Source organism: Protopterus annectens, chromosome 5.part0 (assembly GCF_019279795.1).
Source record: "Protopterus annectens isolate FY-2018-M chromosome 5.part0, PAN1.0, whole genome shotgun sequence".
NCBI classification, from domain to species: domain Eukaryota; kingdom Metazoa; phylum Chordata; order Ceratodontiformes; family Protopteridae; genus Protopterus; species Protopterus annectens.
Window position 1 is genome coordinate 1,287,787,057 of NC_056735.1, and position 24,651 is coordinate 1,287,811,707.

The following is a 24,651-nucleotide window of genomic DNA, read 5'->3' on the forward strand; positions in this document are numbered from 1 at the left end:
GGCCTTTTTAAACCTAGCCATTGTTTCTCCATGTTATTTATAACTATCCTCTCTGTAATAGAGACATACAGTAGGTGCCAGATTCAGTGTAAATGTATGTTTCCATGTTCACTGATCCAAGTTTTGCTTGAATAAGTGCAGAGAAGAATTTTGCTTCTCATGAATGGAAAGACTGTTCCAGAGAAGGCACAGCCTTTGAGACACATACCTGTTCCTCCAGTATATCCTATTTATGTTGCAGGCAAGATTTAGGTCCCTGGATTGGGTGTTTCTGATGCTATTTGTTTTGTGTATGCACAACAGGTCCATTAAGGCTAGACACTGGACACCTCTCAGAAGTCTGTAAAAGACTTAGTATAAGGGAAAGGCTTTGAGGAGGTCCACATAAGACTTGCTTTCTAAACCGTGTATTCTTTTTGTGAGAAGCCTCTGTGGATGTCCAGTTGTTGCATATGCCTAGTCAACTACATGCCGAAATGGGCACTGTACTCAGTGACTGGTTTTATGAGCACAGAATAAAGCTGAAAAATGATTTTTAAACCTGGATGCCATAACCTTGCTTATATGCTGTGTAACATAGAATGATTTCCCTACTGCTGTAGACACATAATGGTCAAAGGCCAAGTTGCTGTCTACATGTACTCCCAAATCTCTGACTAGTGTGTCTATTCTTTGGGGTGCATTATCAATGCAGTAATTTGCTTGGGAGCTGTGTTACTGAAAGGGGCTATAACACACTTCTTGGCATTGAATTTAAGACCGTGATTCTTGCACCAGTTACTAGTCTGTGTCAAGCCTTCTTGGATGGTATTTGTATCTTGGGGGATTCAATGACTGCACCTAATTTTTAATTATCTTTGAACCTGGTCAGCCAGAGGCCTTTGATGTTAGCCCTGACTTCAGAGAAGTAGATGCTAAATAGGAGCTGCCCTAGCACTGAGTCCTGAGGCACTCCATTAGTGACTGGCCTTTTTATGGATGTAGACTCCCTTATCTGAACATCTTGGGTACTGTCTTGTGAGCCAGTTGGCTATCCAGCTGGTGGTATACAGGTTAATACCTAATTCAATGAGATTGCTAACAATGCCCACCCAGACTTTGTCAACACAATGCCCATTCAGGCATTGTTAATGCCTGAATGGGTATTGTGTTGAATGTTTTAGTCAGCTCTGGGTAGCAGTATGCACCATCTTGCCCTCATTCATTGCTTTGGTGACTTTCTTGAAGAAGTCCACAAGGTTTGGTAGGCATGGCCTACCCGTGATGAAAATAAATCAAAAGGAGAAACATTGCCCAATGTAAACTCCAACAAATCCAAAAGAAAGGCAAATGGTAGGAGAAAAAATGCCTTCATGTCTTATTTAATAATGCCACAATAATGTCACTTATTCTCATCATATGAGAGTACATGAAATTATTGTGGCATTATTAAACAAGACATGAAGTTTTCATCTCTGGCAAGTTGGTGTGTTGTCTCATACCATTTGCCTCCCTTTGATGAAACAAAACTCAGTAGGTTCTATTGCCAATAGGTTTTTTATGTCTCCATTTAACATATCTATGATTATTTTATGACTTTACATATTAGACTAGTCAGGCTTTAGAGTCGATAGTGCCCTGGGTCCATAGATGGCCCACTCTTGTGCAGTGAGTTAACTGTTACATTCCTCCTTGTTCAGCACAAAGCATGCTTGGAGGTTGTGATTAAATTGCGATTCTAGTGGGCCCATTCATTCATGTTTCACGTTATTAATGAGGCATTCTAAGATATTATTGGGGTTCATCAATGCAGTGTTCTTGGCCTTGGAGAGTGTCTTGAGGACATGTTCCCTAGTGAGAGTTGGGGGAGTTATGGTTGTGAGCATTTCTTGAGGAGTATAAAATTGGAGTTAAATTTGTTGGCCAACAAATTTGCTATATCTTCTGACTCAGAACAGGTGGCTCCATTTACAATTAATTCAGTACATTGCTGTGTATTGTATTTGAGGTTGTGGACATAGCTGAAGAAAGCTTTGTGATTGTCCTTGGCCTAGCAGGCTAGTTTTACCTCAGATTTGGCTTTGGTAGACTTGATAAGCCCCCTCAGATGCTTGTTTAGACTGATGAGGGATTTTTTACCTTGCAGAGGATTGCACCTCCTAACATTCACCAGGATGCTCTACCATTTGTTGTACAACGTATTGATGTTTGGATTCCACCAGGGTTGCTTGTTTTTTGAGTTAGTCCTGCACTTGTTATGGGTGAGTACAGCTGTCATTATGCAGCTGTTAGTATTATTATGCAGGGTGTTGTTCTCAGGGTTTGGGGGAGGGGGTTAAAATTTTACCAAGCCATAGTAAGAAGTTTGCCTTAGAATAATTCTTAAAAGGTTCTTAGTTTTAATTTTATTTCAAAGAAGACAGCTTTATGGTCTGACCTGAACAGTGAGAACAATACACTAGGGATGCTGTAACATTCTCCTATGTTTGCAATGGCTAGGCCAAGGACGTCTGCACCCCTAATAGGTTTACAGGCTAGCTCGTCCAGGGATTTTGTGCTTACAAAGTCTAAGAATGTCTAGGCATGCCTATTAGAGGTCATTTATGATTCCCAGTCTATGGTAGAGTACTTAAAGTTGCCCATGAACATGGTGTTGGGTTGAGTGGGGAGTGTCCCCACTACATTTAAATATGTGTTATGGGTTTCCTTAGTCATGGTGGGGTCCTATAGCATACAAGGAGATGATATGGGACTTTGCCTGTAGTAATTTGGACATGGAGAGGCTCAAGCGTATTGCGTTAATTACCAGCATTGAAATGATTTTTGATGTAAACTGAGACACCTTTTGTCCCTTCCTGAGCAGTAGGTGGTCTAAACGTGTGGAAGGTATTGTAGCCCTGTGATTCTGGGGTACTCCCCATGGCTTTAACCCAAATATCAGTAACTACACAAATGTCTGCATTCTCCAGGTGTGCAGAGCCTGCAGGTGGTGGAATTCCTTATTTAGACTCCTGGTATTGAGTAGTAACAGCTTTAGATATTCTTTGGTTGGTTTTCCTATATTGGAATGCTTATCAGGTTGGCAATGACAAAAAAGGTATAATGGGGAGGCAAGGTTTTTGTTAGCATACAAAGCCTAAAGAGGACAGGCATAGACCATCTCTGGCAAAGCACTGTAGTCCGTCTACCATATCCTCCCAGGCTGACAAATATTGCACCCTTTTTGAATGACACCTACAACTGAGGTTTTAATAATCAAATCAATTATCTTGATATTTATATTCTGTCATTTTCCTTGGACAAGGTAGAACGCTGCTCATTGTAGGCTCATACCTGCTTGACACATAATCTGAGAGCACCATTTTGTCTCTCTTCATGAAGTCCAGGGAGGAAAATCTAAGGTTGTTTACACCCACATGAATTATGACTGGGTCATACTGGTAGTTATGGTTCAATGACCTGAGTGCATGTATAATCTGTCAGACCTGACACATGACAGCAACTGAATCTCTCCTTTCTCAGGCTGGGGAGTGAGACAAATGTGAGTCTCACAATGTAGACTCTTATGAGCAAAAGATTTGGTTGTACGGTTACTTGCCTTATGGGATTAGAGGATGAGTGATATCAGATATGGGTGTATGTGTAATGTTGAGTGTTGTCTTTGTACAGTGCTATTGAGGGTGCTGAGAACAATAGGTGCAACATATGTGAGGACTTTGGAATTTAGGAAGATTACATTTAAGATTACATACAAAAGCTTCAGCTTATGTGAGTCTATATGTCTGGTACAAAGTATGTGTGGTGGGTATAGTGTATGTGTTTCTGACAGCCTGTTTGGTATTATAAGTGCTTGCATGTGAGAGCTCTGCCTCCAGTGACATTATAACTACATTTCTCATGTACAGTATCAATTTGTTTAAGAATTATATAGTTGTCAGTAAATATGAGACAGTTGATACATTGACTCAGGATGCCTACACCCACCAAACTAGCTGCAGAGATAGTAGGAAATTATATTTCCATAGCTCCAGATCCTTATTACTTGATCACCAGGAGATGGTATACAAGAGGTTTAGAGTTGGCTGGCTTGGGTAATGTGTGAGTACAGACTTCTATCAAGACTATCTAATGGGAATCTCATGGGCCAGTGATCCTCAATGCACAAAGTAGTTGGTCGGCATGCAACAAAGACCTGGGAAATATTTGAAAAGTAGTTTTATATGAAAAATTGTATTTCTTAGTGGTTGCATCTACCCTGGGCAGTGCCAAACACTGCTACATGTTAATAGGTTCATAGGTGTGTACTAGACTAATGGCCATGGAGCCTATATAAGCCTTGCCCAAGAATATTCCGTGGCATCATGCCACCCAAAGTTAGTTCCCAGTGCCCCTGTCAAGCAAGGCCACTGAAGTGATCCCCAGGGTGAACTTCCTATTGCCCATCCACTTGTCAAGACTTCTCTTAAAGAGGACCGGTGAAGTGCTCTGCTTGACATGAATGGGAAGTTTGTTCCAGAGTATGAGAAGTCTCTGGGTTAGGAACCTGTTCTGTTTATTGCAGTAAACCTGTCCCTCCAGCATGTTCTGTTTATTGCAGTAATGAGGTTTAGATCCCTGGATTGTGGCATGGAGGGATTGGGATTTCTTTAGGTGTAGCATATCTAGCAGCTCTGGGTCAGACATGGCTTTGTAGGTCAAGCAGAGATTGCCTCTAAGTAGATGATGAGACAGAGTATAGCTGGAGTTTTTTGAATCTGCCCATACAGGCCATGTGTCTAAGGCCTAAGATCCTCTTAGTAAGGTATTTTTGTTGCCTTTCCAGTTGTTGTAGGTGTCTATTTAGGTACATACCAAATGAGGCATTGAATTCTATAATAGGTCTAATGAGGGACGGGTAGAGAGGGATTATGACCTCTTTCTTCCTGGATGAGAAACCTTTTGTAATGAGATGTGCCACATAGAAGGACTTTCTGACTACAATGGTAATGTGGTTATCAGAGGAGAGGTTGCTGTCAATCTGTGCCCCCAGGTCTTTTATCACACCTTCAGTATTTAGTGGATTGCTGCCTATGTAGTAATTCATGGGCACCAAATTATTCCCCAAGGGAATGACAATGTACTTTTTGACACTGAGCTTAAGACCATGGCTCTGGCACCAGTCATTTGTGTCAGTGAGGTCTTTTTGTAGAATGTCTACATCAGCTGGAGAATCAATAATGGCTCCCAGTTTGGAATCATCTGCGAACCTGGTCAGCCAGAGTCCCTTTGTGTTGGCTTGAACTTCAGAGAAGTAGATGCCAAATAGGAGAGGACCTAGGTCCGATCCCTGTGGGACACCACTTTTAACTGGTCGGTAGTCAGATTTGGAGTCCACAATTTTCACAGTGTGGGTTCTATCAGTGAGCCAGTTGGCAACCCATCTTATGACATAGGAGTTTATGCCTAGTTTAGTGAGTCTATCTATGATTCCTGAGTGAGGGATGGTGTTGAAGGCCTTGGCAAGATCTAGGTAGGCTGTGTGAACTACCTTGCCCTCATCCACAGCTCTGGTGACAGACTCAAAGAAGTCTATCAGGTTGAGCAGGCATGATCTACCTTTCACAAACCCAAACTGTGTGAGGCCCAGAGTTTGGAGATTTCCTATGTCCTTATTTATAAGGTCCATCATGATGCACTCCTTAGCCTTACATATCAGACTTGTCAGACTAATGGGGTGGTAGTTCCCAGGGTCTGTAGTTGCTCCACCTTTGTGGAGTGGGATGACCATAGCAGTGCATCATTCAGTAGGAACAAAGCCTTAAATGAGGCTGTGATTGAACAGGGTACTCAGGTGTGGTGCCAGTTCACTTTGTAATTCATGTAGAACACAGCCAGGGATATTATCAGGTCCCATGGAAACTGTATTCTTGGCTTTGGACAGTGAGGTTTTTACCTGTGTAGCTGTGATAATAGGGACTTGGTATTCTTCAGGTACTGTGATAAGCCCTTTAGGGGGTGAAAGGGGGGTAAAGTTTGCACTGAACCTGCCGTCCAATATGTTGGCAATATCAGTTGGTTCTGTATATGTATTGCCATTGTGCTGTAACTCAGAGCAGATCTGAGTATTGCCACATAGATTCTTGACATAACTATAGAAGGCCTTGTGGTTGTCTTTAGAATCTGCAGCAATTTTGTTTTCATAGCTAGCTTTAGATGATTTGATGAGGGATCTCAGTTTTTAGCTGAGGCTAACAAGGCAGTCTTTCCAGTCTTGGGAATTCACCCTTTTTTGCAACAGATTTTTCCTTCTGTTGTAGAGTTTGTTTATGGTGGGGGACCATCATATTGGCTTTCTTTTTTTGGAGGAGAGCGTCTTGGTTCTGTTTGGTATGGCCCATTCTATGCACTTGTGTATGTGCTCATACAGTGCATTGGTGCATGATTTAGCAGTCATGCACCTATTTTCTATTTGCATGGGTGTTGTGAAGTTAACCACCTCTGTTTTTAGAAGCCCAAAATTGGTTTTGGAGAAGTTTTTAAGGTTGTTTCCTTTGGGGGGGGGGGTGAAGGGGGGATGTGAATATCCATGGCGAATAGCTTGTGGTCAGACCTGACTAGGGAGGAGTTGATTACTGGTGTAGAGCAACGGTCGCCCATGCTAGTAATGACCATGTCATGATGTTTCTATCCTTGGTGGGGGTAAGAATGAGTTGGTCCATAGTGTTGGGATTAATGAATTCCAGAAAACGTTGACCTAGTGTGTTGGTACATGTGTAATTTTCCCAATTAATGGAGGGGTAGTTAAAGTATCCCAGTATAAGGGTATTGAGTTGTACCCTAATATTTTCCAGTGTGTTTAGGAATGTGGAGTGGGAGTCTTGGGACATGGTGGGGGGTCTATAGCAGGCTACAACCTGGACTGCAGTTTTACTCAGTGTTAGTTGTACCTGAAGTATCTCTGATGCGTTATGTTGGGCTACTAGTCTGGAGGTGTGCATATCCTTTATTCAGAGACACTTACAAAATAAACAAAATGGCCTAGCAGCATAACCAATCTGTGCTGTTTTCAGTACTAATACAGTTGTAATACTGACCAAATGTAGAAAACAAATATGTAGCATCCACTTGAGAGATCACATGCTGATGTATATTTTTAAAATTAGAAAAACATATGTGCATTTTACATTTAAAAAATCAATGCCTTTGTTTTGTAGTGCCATTTTTCAATGAGACTAGAAGAGAAAAGAGCACAGTAGAGTATTGTAGTTACCCTAAGAGAAGATCTTTGAGTAGTCATTACTGCAATTGTATATCATAACATATGGGTTTATCCACTTGTTGTGCATTTTTTCCCTAAATGGTTTCCATCGACTCTGGCCTAATCCTTTCAATGGAAATTTCTGGCCTATACCTGCATTCCATGGAAACTTGGTTGGTGCAGAAGGTGATATATAGATTGCTTTGCTATGGCTTTCTTCTATTCTTTGAGCCTTTTGTGGTCATCATAAGTACGTGTTTCTGTAGTAAACCATTGATTGTTTATACGACAAAAAAAACTCAGAATAACTACTCAAAGTAGTAACTGTGCAACATCTTAATAAAAGGAGTTAAAATGAAACTATTTATGATATTATTATGAGGTGGAAGGAGGGTAGCGTTATGGTAACCGTGAGCTGAATCTTGACTACACTAACAATTCAGTATCCTCTGTATTACAGTGATATTGTTAATAACTGAGTCACCAACTATACAGCTTATTGTAACTAATATTAGGGTACCCATAGACAAAGCTGCATTTGTGAATTCATAGCAAATTCTGTAACATATCCTTGCTGTATTATTGGCAAACCCCATTTGCGTGTGATTGTCCCTTGATCTGAAATTTTCCTTCTTAGGATACAGAGAATGTGGAGGAGAAGGAAATGGAGTTGCAGTCATTTGAATTGTTTCTTACTTCTGTGTTTTCATTCATTTGAATTTGAATTTAAGTTGGAGATATATCGTTTAATTAAGTCTTGTATGTTAAATAGCTGATTAATCAGACAGGTATAATGAAATCCATTTTAGCTGCTTATTGTGGCTTTACTTCTGTGAAACTTCAGAATTTTGAGTGTAATGAAGTTTGTACTTTAGTCCCATGGTTGACTGTTCTCAGAATTAGCATATATATAAATGGTGAGGATGTGTGTGGGGGGGTTGTCCTCTATAAAAATGCTTACATTTATTTTAGCAAAAAGAAATCAACATTTCCAGGTGTTGATATTACATGGATGAGGTCATATGTCCCATTGTTTTTGTCTTCTGTTAAAAAACGTTTCAGTTGGGAATATGCTGCATTAATCAAGTCCAGTATGCTTGAGCCTTGAGCAATTGAAGAAGTTTAATGGAATCCAACTTAATTATATATTATGTCTTTATTTTTCTGAGACTATGATATCTGGGTCTATGAGGTTTTCTCCAAACCTACCCCCCAAAGTTGAACAATCTCAAAGGGAGTATACGTATGCATCTATCGAAAGGTAACCAAAAATATACCAAGTATACGCTAAAAGGAACATAACTCACTGCAAATGCTTACTTTAAAAAAAATCACTTTTAATAGAAAACAAATAAAAATGAACCCCTGGGGGTTAAAACTATTTTACACACAGATTAAGCTCTTTCATCTGCTAACTGCAGACTTCATCAGAACAGTGAAATGTGTGCTGTTCTGATGAAGTCTGCAGTTAGCAGATGAAAGCGCTTAATCTGTGTGTAGAATAGTTTTAACCTACAGGGGTTCATTTTTATTTGTTTCCTATTAAAAGTGATTTTTTGAAAGTAAGCATTTGCAGTGAGCTACGGTCCTTTTTAGCGTATACTTGATATATTTTTGGTTATTTGGTCATATATATGCTTACAACTTGGAGTTTATCTATTGATAGGTAGATAGATACAGATATAGATATAGATATAGATATAGATATAGATATAGATATAGATATAGATGGTGAGTGTGAGTGAGTGGTGGGTTCTGATGCTGCAGCCACCCAAGACAAAGGGGACACACAGGGTCCCTATATTCCCATAGCATCTTCCTCAGCTCTACTTCAGTCACCCTCAGTTATGTTGCTAGCCCACTTGTTGTGTGAGGAACCCAACTTTACGCCCTACTTCTCCTTTTATAACCTATATAAATATGCTGTAATGAAAAGTAGTTAAAATAAAAATAATACAGCTAAAAAAGGAACTGCTCTCATACCATTATAGACCGCAAGGAGAATAAAAGCAAGTAATAATTGGAATAAACAGAGCACCCATACAGCAGTGAACTATTACAATGTGGCAATTAACTAATTAACCTGTCAACTACTTCCATATAAAATCAGTATTTAAACCATTAAAAAAGTGTATAATGCATTAAAATAAACCTTGTTCCTTCTTTCTTAAAACATACTATGGCCAGGATTCATGTCTGCAGTTGTGATGGACTGGCCCACAGTCCAACTCACACACATATTCCAGCATGATTAATAAATGTAGACATGCACAATAATATAACAACATGTAGCACTGCATACCTGGTGGGTAGTCCAGGAACACAGCAGATAAGTAATGGAGGATTTACACTGTAGCCCATGATACAAAAATTGTGAATCATGGACTACACTGAGGTGTAGGGACAGGAACAGACAGAGATACAACTGCAGATATAATCACAGCCCACCACACAGTGTTGATGTGCTACTTGTTAACATTTATAGAATGCTAAACAGCTGTCAAAATGCATTTTCTTTATACTTATTTTGGTTCTAAGCAAGCGAGATCAGAACAGAGTAAAACATATATGTGCTCTGTGAGAAAACAAGCTAGTTTGAAAGGAATATTTGTGCTTATTTCAAGATTTAAATAAAAGAAATTAGTTAAGCTTTGTATGTAAAAGATGCAATGTGAACAAATTACACCGTGAAAAGAGTGAAATTAAAAAAGTGCTGTGTGTGGGAAAAATTACATCTGATGTAAATCTTTGTTTATTCATTACCATTAGGACCTTGGTTCCATCCTCAGAACTGATAAGGCCGTTTCAAAGCTCGTGCCAGCCAAAAACTCTCAGCTAAGACCTACCCATAATGCCCCTCTCCTAGTTACACCAGATCTCGTTTGCCATGTTCCTAGTGAGACGTGCTAGCCATCTCTTTCAAAGCTAAGTAGAAATTTGTTCATTTTAAGACAGTTTCTCTTCAAAATTATTTAATTTTTAGTCAAGTTAGCCCTTTCTCACTGTTGCCTATAACCTAGGCCTATTTCCTACCCTTTTCCTTGGTAATTTAATTTTTTACCTTTTTTGGTACTGTCCCTCTCTCCTGTCTTTGACAGGCCTTTCCTTTTTACTAGCGGTATTTTTTAAAATAACATCATTGGTATTTTCTCCCTTAATTTTTCTATAGGATAGCCTTGTTGCCTTACTATGTCAGGCAAAGCTAAGTTGGGATTTAAACAGTGTGACAACTGTAGACGTAAGATGCCTAACTCAGATACACATGTTCACTGTGTCTACTGTTTGGGCATGGATCATATTAAAGCTGACTGTGACATTTGTGCTAGTTTTAGTAATTGTACACTAGCAGAACATAAAAATAAACTTATCTTAAAAGGATTACTCAAGACACCTTTTTCAGAGGCTCTATCTGGGTCGGAGGTCTCACCCCCTCCAAAGACCAAAAAACATAAGAAAAAACGGATTACTCAAGACACCTTTTTCAGAGGGTCTATCTGGGTCGGAGGTCTTCCTCCCTCCAAAGACAAAAAAAATTAAGGAAAAACAGATTACACACGACACCTTTTTCGAAGGCTCTGTCTGGGTCAGAGGTCTCATCCCCTCCAAAGACCAAAAAACCTAAGGAAAAATGAATTACTCGACACCTTTTTCAGAGGCTCTATCTGGGTTGGAGGTCTCACCCCCTCCAAAAACAAAAAACATAAGGACAAATGGAGTCACTCGTTTCCTACATCTCCATCTGTTATGGAACCGAGTCAGTTCCGTGCTTTGCCGGGGCCCTCGGCGCAGACCTCTTTGGCACCAGGTTCTGTTTCTTCCCCCTTGGTGCTGCCCATGATATTCACCCCTACTTCAGTTCTGACCTCGGCACCACTGACTTTGGTGCCGTCCTTGGATCCGACATTGGCTCCGATGATTATACCTGCTTCGGCACCATTCCCAGATATGGTGCCGACAGTTTCTTCGGCTCTATCGTCTCAAAAACTCAAATACCTGCCAAGGACAAGATACTTCCACTCCAGTGCATACTGTCTTGGTTCTGACAGCAGTGTTTTCCCTGTCAACACTGTCCATCCTTGCTGCATTGGCTCCAGTGGAACTGATGCTCTCCTGAAGCAGTGCTTGGACCATCCATACCTTAGTATCTAGCCCGGAGCATATTTTCTCACTGGTGCCATCTATGTCCATGGCTCTGATGGCTTCCAGTTCTCTCAGAACTCCTCACCTGGAGGTGGGCTCCTCACAGCGAGGTGTAGCCCCAGTTCTGAGGTTGTCCCTCCTGGTTTCCAGACTCCCATTCCTCCTCAGGTGGGCCTGCTGTACAGATAGTGGACTCGCGATCAGGAGCGATGACATCAGTATCAGAACCCTCCCCTAGCATGTACCTCTCCCAACCCTCTAGTTTGGGACCCCAGGCACGGGAGTCACAAGAACCCTCTTTGAAGGGAACCCCCTTTTCTGGAGTCCCCCTCAGAAGATCCCACTAGGGAGCCACCCCAGAAGAAATGGTGCAAGAGGAAGCACCTTGATTCACTGGAGGAATCTATTACTGAAAACACTGATTGTGATGAGGAGGAAGGGTCCCCACGGTCTTCTCCAGATGACATCTCATTCGGAGACATTCTCGAAATCCTCAAGCAGTGGGGAGACTGGAAGTCCTATAACCCTTCTTCTGAGAAATCGGTGCTCCTGCAAGCCTTCCGTGCCTGGCCATCTACTTCCTGGGTGACTCCACTGGCAGATAACCTTGTTAAAATCATTGTGCAGCATGCCTAGGAGGCCCCGAACAATGAAGAATCTGTCCCTCAGAGGCCAGACAAAAAATTTTATCTACACCTGAAGACCAGCCCCACTGGTCCTAGCAGTTGACAGTTGATTCTATGGTCATGGTGGCGGCCATCAAGAGGGAACTGGCAGAAGATAGTTCCACCATCCATCCTCCAAACAAAGAGTCATGGACCATGGACATACTAGGAAAATAAACCTATGCTTCAGCGACATTTGCCATTCACTTGCTGTACTATCTGGTACACTTTACTCACCTCTAATGAGACCTAAATTCTGAAATGTCTCCCTCTTTGGTGGGGTACTGCCTGATGAGGTGCATGATACTGTCGGCTCACAGCTAGCTACCCTTGAATCCATCTCGAACTCCTCGATGCGTTTGATATCTTACTCCACTGAGGGGGCAGCTCGAACTGCTGCATCAGGCGTTGTCATGAGACATAATGCTTGGATGCAGTTGTGTGACTTCGCAGACCCCTTTAAATCTTCCTTTATCAATGCACCTGTCGAGAAATATGCACTTTTTGGACCCAAAGTATGAGACACACTTACACGAAGTGAGAAAGACAGAAAGACCTTGTCTGCTGTGGGCATACCCTTTCCAACCCTCAGAGGTCCTACTCCAGGAACCAAAAGGGAGGAAATATCTGGTTCAAGAAATCCCAAGGACATTTTCGTGACACTCATGGTGAACAATCCCCCTGGGGCAGAGGGGGCTACTCATATGAAAGATGTCCCTTTCGGGGTAGAGGGAGTCCGCGTAACCAGGGCACTAGAGATTATTTCCCTGGCAAATCCTACCAGCGTTTCTGAGCAGCGGCCCAATTGCTTTCCTCTGGAAGCAATTGAGGGTCATTTTTCTCTGCATCTACCAGCATGGCATCTTATTATTATCGATGTTTGGATGCAGAGAATAATAACCAGAGGCTACCAAATACCATTTGATTTAACTCCCATCCCCAATGTACCACCCAATCAGAGGGAATTAGCAGCCTTAGAAATAGAAAAGCTGCTAAAGAAAAGAGTCGTCCAACCAGTACCACCAGACCAACCAGGATCCAGGTTTCACTCGAGGTTACTTTTAGTGCCAAAAAAGACAGGAGACTGGAGACTAATCCTGGATCTCAGCCTATTGAACAAATTTATCAAACTTCAAAATTTCCAGTATGGTCACGATACAGTCCATTCTTCCCTTCCTAGGGAGGGATAACTGTATGTGCTCTATAGACCTCCAGGACGCGTACTACCACATAAAGATGGATCACCGCTCCCAGAGGTTTCTCTGCTTCTGGCTAGAAGCCAATCACTACCAGTTCAGGGCACTGCCATTCAGTCGCCCGACAGCCCCTCGAGTGCTCACCAAATGTATGGCAGTTGTAGTAGCTCATCTTTGACTACAAGGATTTCAGGTGTTTCCCTATCTAGATGATTGGCTCCTTACTGCTCCGACCAGGAGTCTTCTTACACTCAAGGTCTCGCTCTGCTTGGGGATTACAATCAACAAGGACAAATCTCAATGTCTCCAGTGAAGACACTGGAATTCATTGGAGCAGTCTTTGATGCAACAGCCTGTCAAGATTCTCGCCCCTCTCACAGGTTTTCGAACATAACACACCAAATCCAAGACCTTCTACCTATGTACCAGGACATCTTGTACTGCAACTCTTAGGCTCCATGGTGGCTGCCATTATGTTGGTACCACTGGCAAGACTGCACATGAGAATCCTACAGTGGCTCCTTTCTGCACAATGGTCGTTGCTAATTTACCCACTCAACCACATGATACGTCTTTCAAACTGTTGCAAGGAAGAAATGTTATGGTGGATGAACCCACAAATGAATCTTTGGTGACGACCATCCTGTCTTCCCCAGCCCACGGCCATGGTGACCACAGATGCTTCCCTGTTAGGGTGGGAGGGGGGCATTTCCATGGAAAGACTATCCAAGGCACATTTTCACATAAATGTCCTGGAACTGAGGGCAGTTCTCCTAGCATTGCAAGTGTTTGATGCATCCCTATCCTCTGGGACCATTGCAATTCAGTCAGACAATATGTCAGTTGTCTGGTATATCAGCAAGCAAGGTGGAACCAGGTCTTACTCCCTGTGTCGGGAAGTCATGAGGATTTGGCACTGAACAATAGCTTCCAACTGCTTCCTTATAGCAACACACATTCCCAGAAGTTCCAACCTTATTGCGGACAATCTGAGCAGGAACATCCTGATGCCTCACGAGTGGTCCCTCAACCCTGTAACAGCGATTGGATCTTCCAACACTGGAGCAAGCCTTGCTGCAACCTGTTTGCTTCCCCCCTAAACTACAAATGCAGAAGCGACTTTGCCCTGATCCCTCATCAGGGGAAACCACCGAGGGATGCTCTAACACACGATTGGCCACTGGGTCTTCCCTATGGCCTCATCTGATTCACAGTCCAAGGATCCTGGATCATTCCCAAGACCTGTTATCTCATCCTCCGGACTGATTCATCTGAACCTGCACAGTCTCAAGTTCACAGTTTGGTTCCTTCACTTCCAGTGATTGCCAGGCTGCCTGACATCCCATCTCCAGTTCGTGAAATTCTTCTGGCTTCACACAAACCTTCCACTAGGAAAGTTTATTCTAGTAAATGGACTAGGTTTTCTATTTGGGCTAAACATCAGAACTAAGACCCTTTCTCTATGCCTATTCAATTGAACCTACAATACCTGACTACTGTTTTTGCATGCAGGAGCCTCAGCTTCGACGATCACTGTACATTTAGCAGCTATCGCCAATTTTCATAATAATCTTGATAATTCTTCAATTATGTCACACCGCCTATGCAAAAACTTTTTGAAAGGAGTATTACATGTTAAACCTCCGGTCAAGCCTCCCTTAGAACCCTGGGACTTGACTTTGGTACTTCAGTCTCTCACAGGTTCTCCTTTCGAGCCTTTTGATTCATGTGATTTGCAATTTTTGTCATGGAAAACCTTACTTCTAGTAGCACTTACCTTAGTGGGAAGGGTATTTGAGCTGCAGGCATTGAGTGTCAAGAGTCCTTACTTGATCTTCCACACTGATAGGGTGTCCCTTCGTACTGACCCTTCTTTGTTGCCCAAGGTCATTTCAGGTTTTTCCATTAATCAAGCTATTGACCAGCCGGTTTTCTTCCCTCGGCATTCTAACAGAGGGGAGTACCTTTTGCACACCCTTGATGTGCATTGGCAGCTTTGTTGTTATTTGGACAGGACTAAATCTTTCAGGAAAACAGATCAATTGTTTGTGGCCTTTGCAGGACCCAGATTGGGTAAACCTGTTTCCAAAGTGACTTTATCCTCCTGTCTTAGAAACGTCATTACCTTTATCTACCAATAGAATAAGCTATCCTTACCTTCCAGAATAAAGGCTCATTCTACCAGATCTATGGCTATTTCTATAGCATTTCATTCCAGAGCTCCTATGGATGATATCTGCACAGCAGCCACTTGGGCAAGACCTCATACATTTATATCTCATTACAAATTGGATTTTGCTTCTAGAGGACGGGCATCTTTTCATTCTATGGTGCTCAGGAATATCCTTCCTTAGAGCCACCCAGGACTCAAGTAGCTGGGGACTCGGTCCTAATGGTAATGAATAAACAAAGATTTACAACATCAGATAAAGAAATTATGTCTTACCATAACGTTCCATCTGTGTTGTAGATTTTTGTTCATTCATTACCTCCCGCCCTCCTTCCCCCTGCCTGGACTCCTGGTGGACTTTAGGAACTCCTGGTTAGGGTATTTGCTCAGACAGAGCCTCCTACATTTTTTTTTTCTATTACTACATCTATTATCTAAGGGCAGGCAAACTCAATCTGAAGTAACTAGTAGAGGGGCATTATGGGTAGGTCTTAGCTGAGAGTTTTTGGCTGGAACGAGCTTTGAAACAGCCATATCAGTTCCAAGGACAGAACCGAGGTCCTAATGATAATGAATGAACAAAGATCTACAACATAGATGGAATGTTATGGTAAGACATAACTTCTTTTTTAAGTAAGATCATGGGAAACCTACTCTAAGTTTGGGAATATTCTGAAATGTAACAATCTGGGGATGTCTCTACATGATGATTGCATAATGTTGCTTCAGCTTAAGAATATGAATTATGATTAGAAGAATATTCCAAAAAGTTCCACTTAAACTGAGAAGCTGCTGAGTTTTAAGTTAGCCTTCATAGTCTGTCATGTTACATCTACTTCTTGTGTAATCTCAATAGCTGCTTATCAAATCTGGAATATAAAGGTTATTACCACAACCTGATTTTATGTCACAGTGAATTTACCTTCAAGATGGACAGTAGATTTACACTAATCAGCAAAATCAACAAAACATAGTTAAATAACCACATCATCATTACACAAATTAGCATTCACTACAACCAAACTTTTAATTTGAGAATGCAAGCTCACATCCTGGTGCATCCTACAATGCCACAAACGTACCTGTCTTAGCACCACAAAGCTGGCTAACTGCAAGTGCATTGTTTGCACCCTGTATCTATAAACCATATTCATCAGCACGGGTCATTATTAATGGCTATACAATGCACATATATTTTTTGATACTTGTCTATGGAAATTGTGTGTGTGTGTACCTCTTTAGGCATCATGACATTCCATGGCTTTGAAAATAATTATAATCCTGAAGGTCTATATATGAGCAACATACTGCAAGCTCCAGATACAGGTATGCACACCATGTTTATGAATATGCTAGTTAGTGACTATCCCAAATATGTTATCAACAGTAATGCTAAATAATATAGCAGTATGTAAGGCAGCATAACATGAGTTCTGGCACCCAAAAGAATGCTGTAACATAGGACCATAAATGCAATTCTTCCAGATAAGATCTACAATGTTCTTTAAGTCTAATACAAATTGTTCTCTTAATTTTCCTGTTTGTTAATATGCATTAGTGATGCTGACGATTTTGCTAATTTTTAATAATTTAGATATAGTTGAATAGACTCAATATTTCTGTGGTTATTGTTCTTTTACAACTTACTCTTTTTGATGTCAGTATTCAGTTTTCTGCTTAGGACTCAAATCTGTGCCAGGTATTTTTTTAAAATAGCGCAAACTACAAACTGAGCTGTATAAAGTAGTCAGAAAATGTTATTTAAGATACTTGTTTAATTCTGCCCAACCATAACGTATGACATTTCTAGTGATAATGATGAGGACTTTTATTGTTATATTTGGATAATTACTATTTCTGACATTAGTGGGTATTCCAATTTGTACAGATATTAATCAAAAGTGTGAATGATTTAAAATACTTTTCATAAGTTGCAATAATAAATAATTAAGCAGTGGAATCTAAAAAATATTAAAATATGTTTGGTAAAAAAAAAGAAATACATTTAGTAAAAATAAAATTAGTTTTTAATTGCTCAATAGTTGAACGTATCTCCCAAACACATATGTATACTGCCACCGTGTGGCTGTAACTTAGAATCACAGTTTGGCCGCCCTTAATTTTAAAACTGAAGAAATGGAAATCATATCATTTAAACCTGGTGATTTCGTGGAATCTAAAACAATTTGCCAAAATAACTCCCTATATTCAAGTTTGGCCTATTATTATTTATTATTGCAACTTATGAAAAGTATTTTAAATCATTCACTTCAAACTGGAAGGTTTATAAAATGTTTTTAAGAATGATATTATTAATTTTCATTGGAACAAACTTAATTGAATTATTACTTTTTGAATTTACATAATTGGATGGCTATTTAAGTGGTTTGGAGATTGTTGTCAAGTGTGTTTTTTTCTGATGAAGACTTGAATTTTGGGTCGAAAACGCATTTACTGTTTTTTGGCGTTATTGGTGTTTCGTGAATAAAGAGCTTTTTACCACACAAGTGGTCTCGGTTTCCGACCTTCATTTGGGCACTCTTTGCAAGTCTACAGTTTTGGTTTTGGTTATTTTTGACTTGCATACATCTTTATCATTGGTAGTGGTTGGACAATCTCCAGTGTAACAATCTTGCTACATTATTTTGCCTTTCAGTATATAGACCCTCACTCTTGAGAATATAACAACCAGCAGCAAAATGTGTAACTGTTTCAAATTCTGTGTTACAAATCCTATATTTCTGTGTACCTTACACTTTTTCTGTAGATTTTGTAAATCAGCATGTACATAGCGCATTTCCTTGAGCTACCATTACTAACCTTTTACCTTTTGATTAAAATTCACCTCCCCTTAGCTACTCATGTAGCAGATATTTATCAGCATAAGGTTGTTCCATCAGTTGTCTATACTTGCTTCTATAATTGTCAGCTTTCCAGTTTTTTTTCTTTTTCTTATGGTCATGATTTTCAAATTCTTCTTTTTGTTTTTTGGCATTTTCTGTTGTTTCCTGTTTTTTTTTTGCCTACTTCTGGTTTGATTTCCATACTCACTCCTTTCTGAAATGCTCCTGTTACTTTGACTTCATTTTAGACTTAGTTTCTTTATAGGTTCATAGGTAGCTACTAGGTCTATTGTCCAGGAGACCATTAATGAGCTTAGCTCAAATTTCCAATCACCCCAGAACAATGGCTGATGAAGATGATTTGCTCAAGGAAACACAATGGGCAAACGAAGGCTGAGGGAACAGAAAGTAGCTCATTAACAGCTCATAGCATTATTCTTGTTCACCAGCTGCAAGACTAAAATAAAATCATTATCTAACATTCCCTTTGCAGGACTCAAGCCCTAAAAATTCTGTTCCCCTGACCAGAGAGCATTGTCACTATGCCAACTGATTCATCATTCACTATGTTTAGAGCTGATGATATCAGCACCTATGCATGCAGTCCCTTGATTGCAGATCTTGAAGCAGAGGTTGAGATTCAGAGTCATTTTCCTGTGCTCACGGAAACTGCTGCCACTAAAAGTAAGAGTTTCCATCATCTATGATTCAGGGACAGGATTAGCTGCAATGAGAAAAGATCTTGTTAATGGTTAATTTGCATGTCTCTGAACTGCATGATAGGTTCATAGGTGTTTACTAGGCTAATGACCAAAAGGGGCCTTTTAAGCCTAGCCATGCATCCCAAATCTCTGACAAGTTCTGATACCCTTGATAAGTGTAAGCAGGGGCATGGGAGATGAACCATTTACAGGCTTCCTGTGTCCATTAGAGACATAGGTGCCAAATAACCAACAAAGACAAAAAATATCGACCCAAGCTGCAGTCCAAACTTCCTTTATTACAACTTCATAAACACAAAGTACCTCTGTTAAGTGCATTCATCCCAAATTTTGCAGGACTTCTTCAGAACAAAGGAATAAACCCAACACGACCTTAAATACATACCATATTAGTTAATTGATGTTAATAATATCCAATTACAAATCTTTTCCACCTTAAGAAAATATACAACACTTGTTAAAAATTCATGTATGTGTGTATATATAATTTTTTTTTACATATATAAATAAAAATCTAACATTTATAATGCCGTATAATACAGTCACACCAAACTTTCATAAACGTATATTTATCATCCTAAAATGTTTCTTAACTTTAACATGCTATTAACGCTTACACACTCATTAATTCCAGGGGCTCTTGTGGCATTCAATAATAACTGCCATTTAAGTTCAGCAATATTCAAATTTTCATCCACCACAAACCCCTGTGCATCCATAGGTTCATAGGTTAGTACTAAGCTAACTGCCCTTGCAAGCCATTTTAAGCCTAGCCAATTATCCCTTGTGAGACTCAAACCCTGCACCTTGTGTTTGTAAGGCAAACACCTTTACCATTAGGCCTCCCTCCCAATCCTTTACTATTAGTTCAACCACAAGAAATCCAAACCTATGATTCTGAAATTCATTAATATGTCTCTACAGGACATTTGTTGACTTCATATTTCTAATATCAGTCACATGTTCGTATATCCTGTCTTTTAATTGCCTACAAGTCTTCCCTTTATAAAATGCCGGACACTCCAAACATTTAGCCAAATAAACCACATTTTTACTCCTACAGTTGCAATGCCCCCTAATGGTGATGTCCTTTCCATTAAGACAGAACTTATTTCCAGTCACCAGTAAGTAGGGGCATTGTGTGCACATAGGTTCATAGGTTCATAGGTGTGTACTAGGCTAATGGCCCTGGAGCCTTTACAAGCCTAGCCCATAGGATTACCCTGGCATCATGCCACCTGACCTTAGTTCCCAGTACCTCTGTCAAGTAGAGGCACTGGAGTGATCTCCAGGGTGAATTTTCTATTTCCCATCCACTCATCAAGATTTCTCTTGAAGAGGCCCAGTGAGGTGCTCTGTTTGACATGTGTGCGGAGTCTATTCCATAGCATGGGCAGTCTCTGGGTTATGAAACTGTCCCTCCAGCACATTCTGTTGATTGTGGTAATGAGGTTGAGGTCTTTGGAGCATGTGGTGCGGAGGGATTGGGATTTCTTTAGATGTAGCATTTCTAACAGAGCTGAGTCAGACATGGCTTTCTAAGTCAAGCAGAGATCACCTCTAAGCAGGTGATATGAGACAGACAGAATATTTGGATTTTTTTGAGTCTGTCCATATAGGACAAGTGTTTAAGGCCTAGAATCCTCTTTGTGAGGTACTTTTGTGGCCTCTCCAGTTGGTGCAGGTGTCGAGTGAGGTACATGCCAAATGGGGCATTGTACTCAATGACTGGCTTAATGAGGGAAGAGTAGAGGGAGACAATGACCTCTTTCTTCCTGGATGCAAAACCCTTAGTAATGTGATGTGCCACATAGAAGGACTTTCTGACCACAATGGCAATGTGGTGCTGGAAAGTGAGGTTGCTGTCAACCTGTGTTCCAAGATCTCTTAAAAAACCTTCTGTGCTCAGCGGACTACCATCGATGTGGAAATTCATGGGAACTGGATTTTTCCCAAAGGGGATGATGAGTCTCTACATGTTGGCTTGGACTTCAGAGAAGTATATACCAAACAGGAGAGGACCCAGGACTGAACCCTGTGGGACTCCACTCATGACTGGTCGGCAGTCTAACTTAAAGTTACCGGCCTTTTTGCATCCTTCTACAGAATTGTGTAAGCCAAACTCCAAAATGTTCTTAAAAGACTTGTCCCTTCTATATAGAAAACTGTTTTCATCACCCACAACTTTTATCACTCCCTTGTCAATATGTAAAATTTCCCAGTTTTTCTTAATCACTGCTGCAATATTATGAGAATCAATGTTATTAGTAGAAATAAAACTTCTTCCCATATGTTTCTTCTGATTAATATCACTAATGATTAGACATTATCAAACTAACATTGATACCCCCTAATATGGGTCTATATACCTTTTCACATTTCTTGTTGAATACTTCCTGTTTAATATTATCTATGAAGGCTTGAGGATAACCTCTCTTCAGAAACATATTGAAAATAAAATCCAATTCCTCCTCAAATTCTCTTTCTAGGCTAACAATTTTGGCTGCCCTAACTAATTGGCCCTTAACAATTGCCTTTTTCTGATGGTTTGGGTGCCAACTAGTATAACTCAGATATGAATTGGAAAAAGTGGCCTTCCTGTAAATCCTAGACACAAACCTTCTTTTCTGTGTATCAACCCTCAATTCAATATCTAAATAAGTTACTTTTTCCTTACTATATTTGTATGTAAATTTAAAAAATTCACAGTTCCATTAATATAATCCAAAAATTCTGTTAACTTTTTTGAGTACCTGCCACAACAAAAACATGTCATCCCGGTATCTAGTAAAAAACACAATATCATTCCAAAATTGACTTTGAAAAATATATTTTTCCTTCCAGTATGACATAACATAATTCACAAATATGGGGGTGCAAGCTGCCCCCATTGCTATTCCAGTAACTTGCTTATAATACTGTCCCTCGAAAAACTAGATAGAGAATTTGAGGAGGAATTAGATTTTATTTCCAATATGTTTCTGAAGAGAGGTTACCTTCAAGCCTTCACTGATAATATTAAACAAGAACTATTCAACAAGAGATGTGAAAAGGTATATAGGCTCATGTTAGGGGATATCAATAATGTTAGTTTGATAATGTCTAATAACATTAGTGGTATTAATCAGAAGAAACATATGGGAAAAAGTTGTATTTCTACTTATAACATTGATTGTCATAATATTGCAGCAGTGATTAAGAAAAACTGGGAAATTTTACGTATTGAGAAGGAAGTGATAAAAGTTGTGGGTGATGAACCCAGTTTGTATATACAAGGGACAAGTCTTTTAAGAAAATTTTGGAGTCTGGCTTAGACAATTTTGTAGAAGGATGCAAAAATGCCAGTGACTTCAAATGTGGCATGTGCACACAATGCCCCTACTTACTGATGACTGGAAATAAGTTCTGTCTTAATGGAAAGGACATCACCATTAGGGGGCATTGCAACTGTAGGAGTAAAAATGTGGTTTATTTGGCTACATGTTTGGAGTGTCCAGCATTTTATATAGGAAAGACTTGTAAGCAATTAAAAGACAGGATATATGAACATGTCACTGATAGCAGAAATATGAAGCCAACAAATGCTCTGTATAGACATATTAATAAATTTCAGAATCATAGGGTTGGGTTTCTTGTAGTTGAACAAATAGTAAAGGATGCACAGGGGTTTGTGGTGGATGAAAATTTGAATATTGCTTAACTTAAATGGCAGTTATTACTGAATGCCACAAGAGCCCCTGGAATTAATGAATGTGTAAGCATTAACAGCATGTTAAAGTTAAGAAACATTTTAGGATAATAAATATATGTTTATGAAAGTTTAGTGTGACTGTGTTATATGGCATTATAAATGTTAGGTTTTTATTTATATATGTAAAAAAAAATTTTATATATACCCATAAACATGAATTTTTAACAAGTGTATATTTTTTAAGGTGAAAAGATTTGTAATTGGGTATTATTAACATCAGTTAAGTAATATGGTATGTATTTAAGGTTGAGTTGGGTTTATTCCTTTGTTTTGAAGAAGTCCTGCAAAATCTGGGATGAAAGCACTTACGAGAGGTACTTTGTGTTTATGAAATTTTAATAAAGGAAGTTTGGACTGCAGCTTGGGTCGACGTTTTTTGTCCTTGTTGGTTATTTGGTTTATTTGCAAAGACATAGGTGCCAAACCAGGGATGAATTTCCTATTCCCCATCCAATTGTCCAGGTTTCACTTGAATTGGGATTAGGGAGGAACTCTGCTTCACACAGATATTACTGCTAATACTAATCAGCACTTTCCTGAAGTAATCACCACTGGCAGCCCAAGCATATTGTTGGCATAGGAAGACCTCTCATTCATATACATAAACACACAGCACATATTCAAGCACATAAACACATGCATGCGCACACACACACACACACACACACACACACACACACACACACACACACACGCACACACACACACATCATACCTCTCAGCTGTCTCTTGAGTTTACAAAATGTTCCTGATTTTGCCTCTTAACAATGCCATGTCCCTCATAAATCACAAACAATTACAGTCAATCAATAATGCTATACATTAGAGTTTCATGCTTCATATTGTTCAGAAAATGCTTTGTGAGAAAACTTGTTGGTCTATTAAATGTTTACGTGAATTAGAGTAATATTTAGAAAGTATCCCTCAGGTCTATTCACCCCACCCCCCAGTATTACAGGCTTTGCTCATTATTAGGGAAGGGATGAGAAACATAACAGCCATACACACATGCACACATATACACATTCAGACAGTCATGTATATATCTACACACTCACCACTCATGAGGTACACAACCTCTCACCTGATTCCACTAATGAACATACTCATCCCTTCATCCACTAATAACCATACAGACACACACACACATACCACCACCACCACTACTTCTATGAAGACACTTTCCTGAGTTTACATCTTAGTTTGTCTTCCCTATTGATTACAGTGGGGAAAAGCAGAATTTCAGCCATGTTCATTAACACTGGATCCATTTCTGGGGGAGATCACATTGCTAATTAGCATAGTTCACTTCCCTAAATACCTCATTAGCATTTAGCACAGCTGAGGAGACAGCCCATCTGGAGTCATTTTACAGACCATGTACAATGACTGCAGTGGGCTTTTCTAAAGTCTTTTGGCTTTTCCTGGTTAGGGGTCACCACAGCAGAACTCCAGTCCGCTCATGATTGACAGTGAATTTTTACGGTGCCGAGTTGCCAGCCCGATGCCCAACCTTCAAAGAAGGTACACCCATAAACGTTCACATCTACCTGCATGTCTGTAATGTCAATCGACCGTGGGGAGGACACGCACACTCCACACAGAAGGCGCTCCAGCCAAGAATCGAATGGGGGAACCTCTTGCTGTGAAGTGACAATGTTAACTGTTGCACCACCGCAGCTTTGCAGTGGTGAATCTGAAATAGCTGCAAACCAGTGGAAAACTTACCACATTAGGGTTTCCTACTGGTGGTATCCCTGTCTAAATTCCAGCCTTAGTCATTTTCAAAGAAGTCCACACTTCCTTCAAACTGAGGGGGTATATAATCATGCTATGTACTGGTTTTAATATATCATTCGAAAACCATGAAGCAGCTTTTATATTTTCCTGTCCAAGTAATCCAACACTTTTTACAATCATGTCAAACTGTAAACTAAAATAGGAAAAG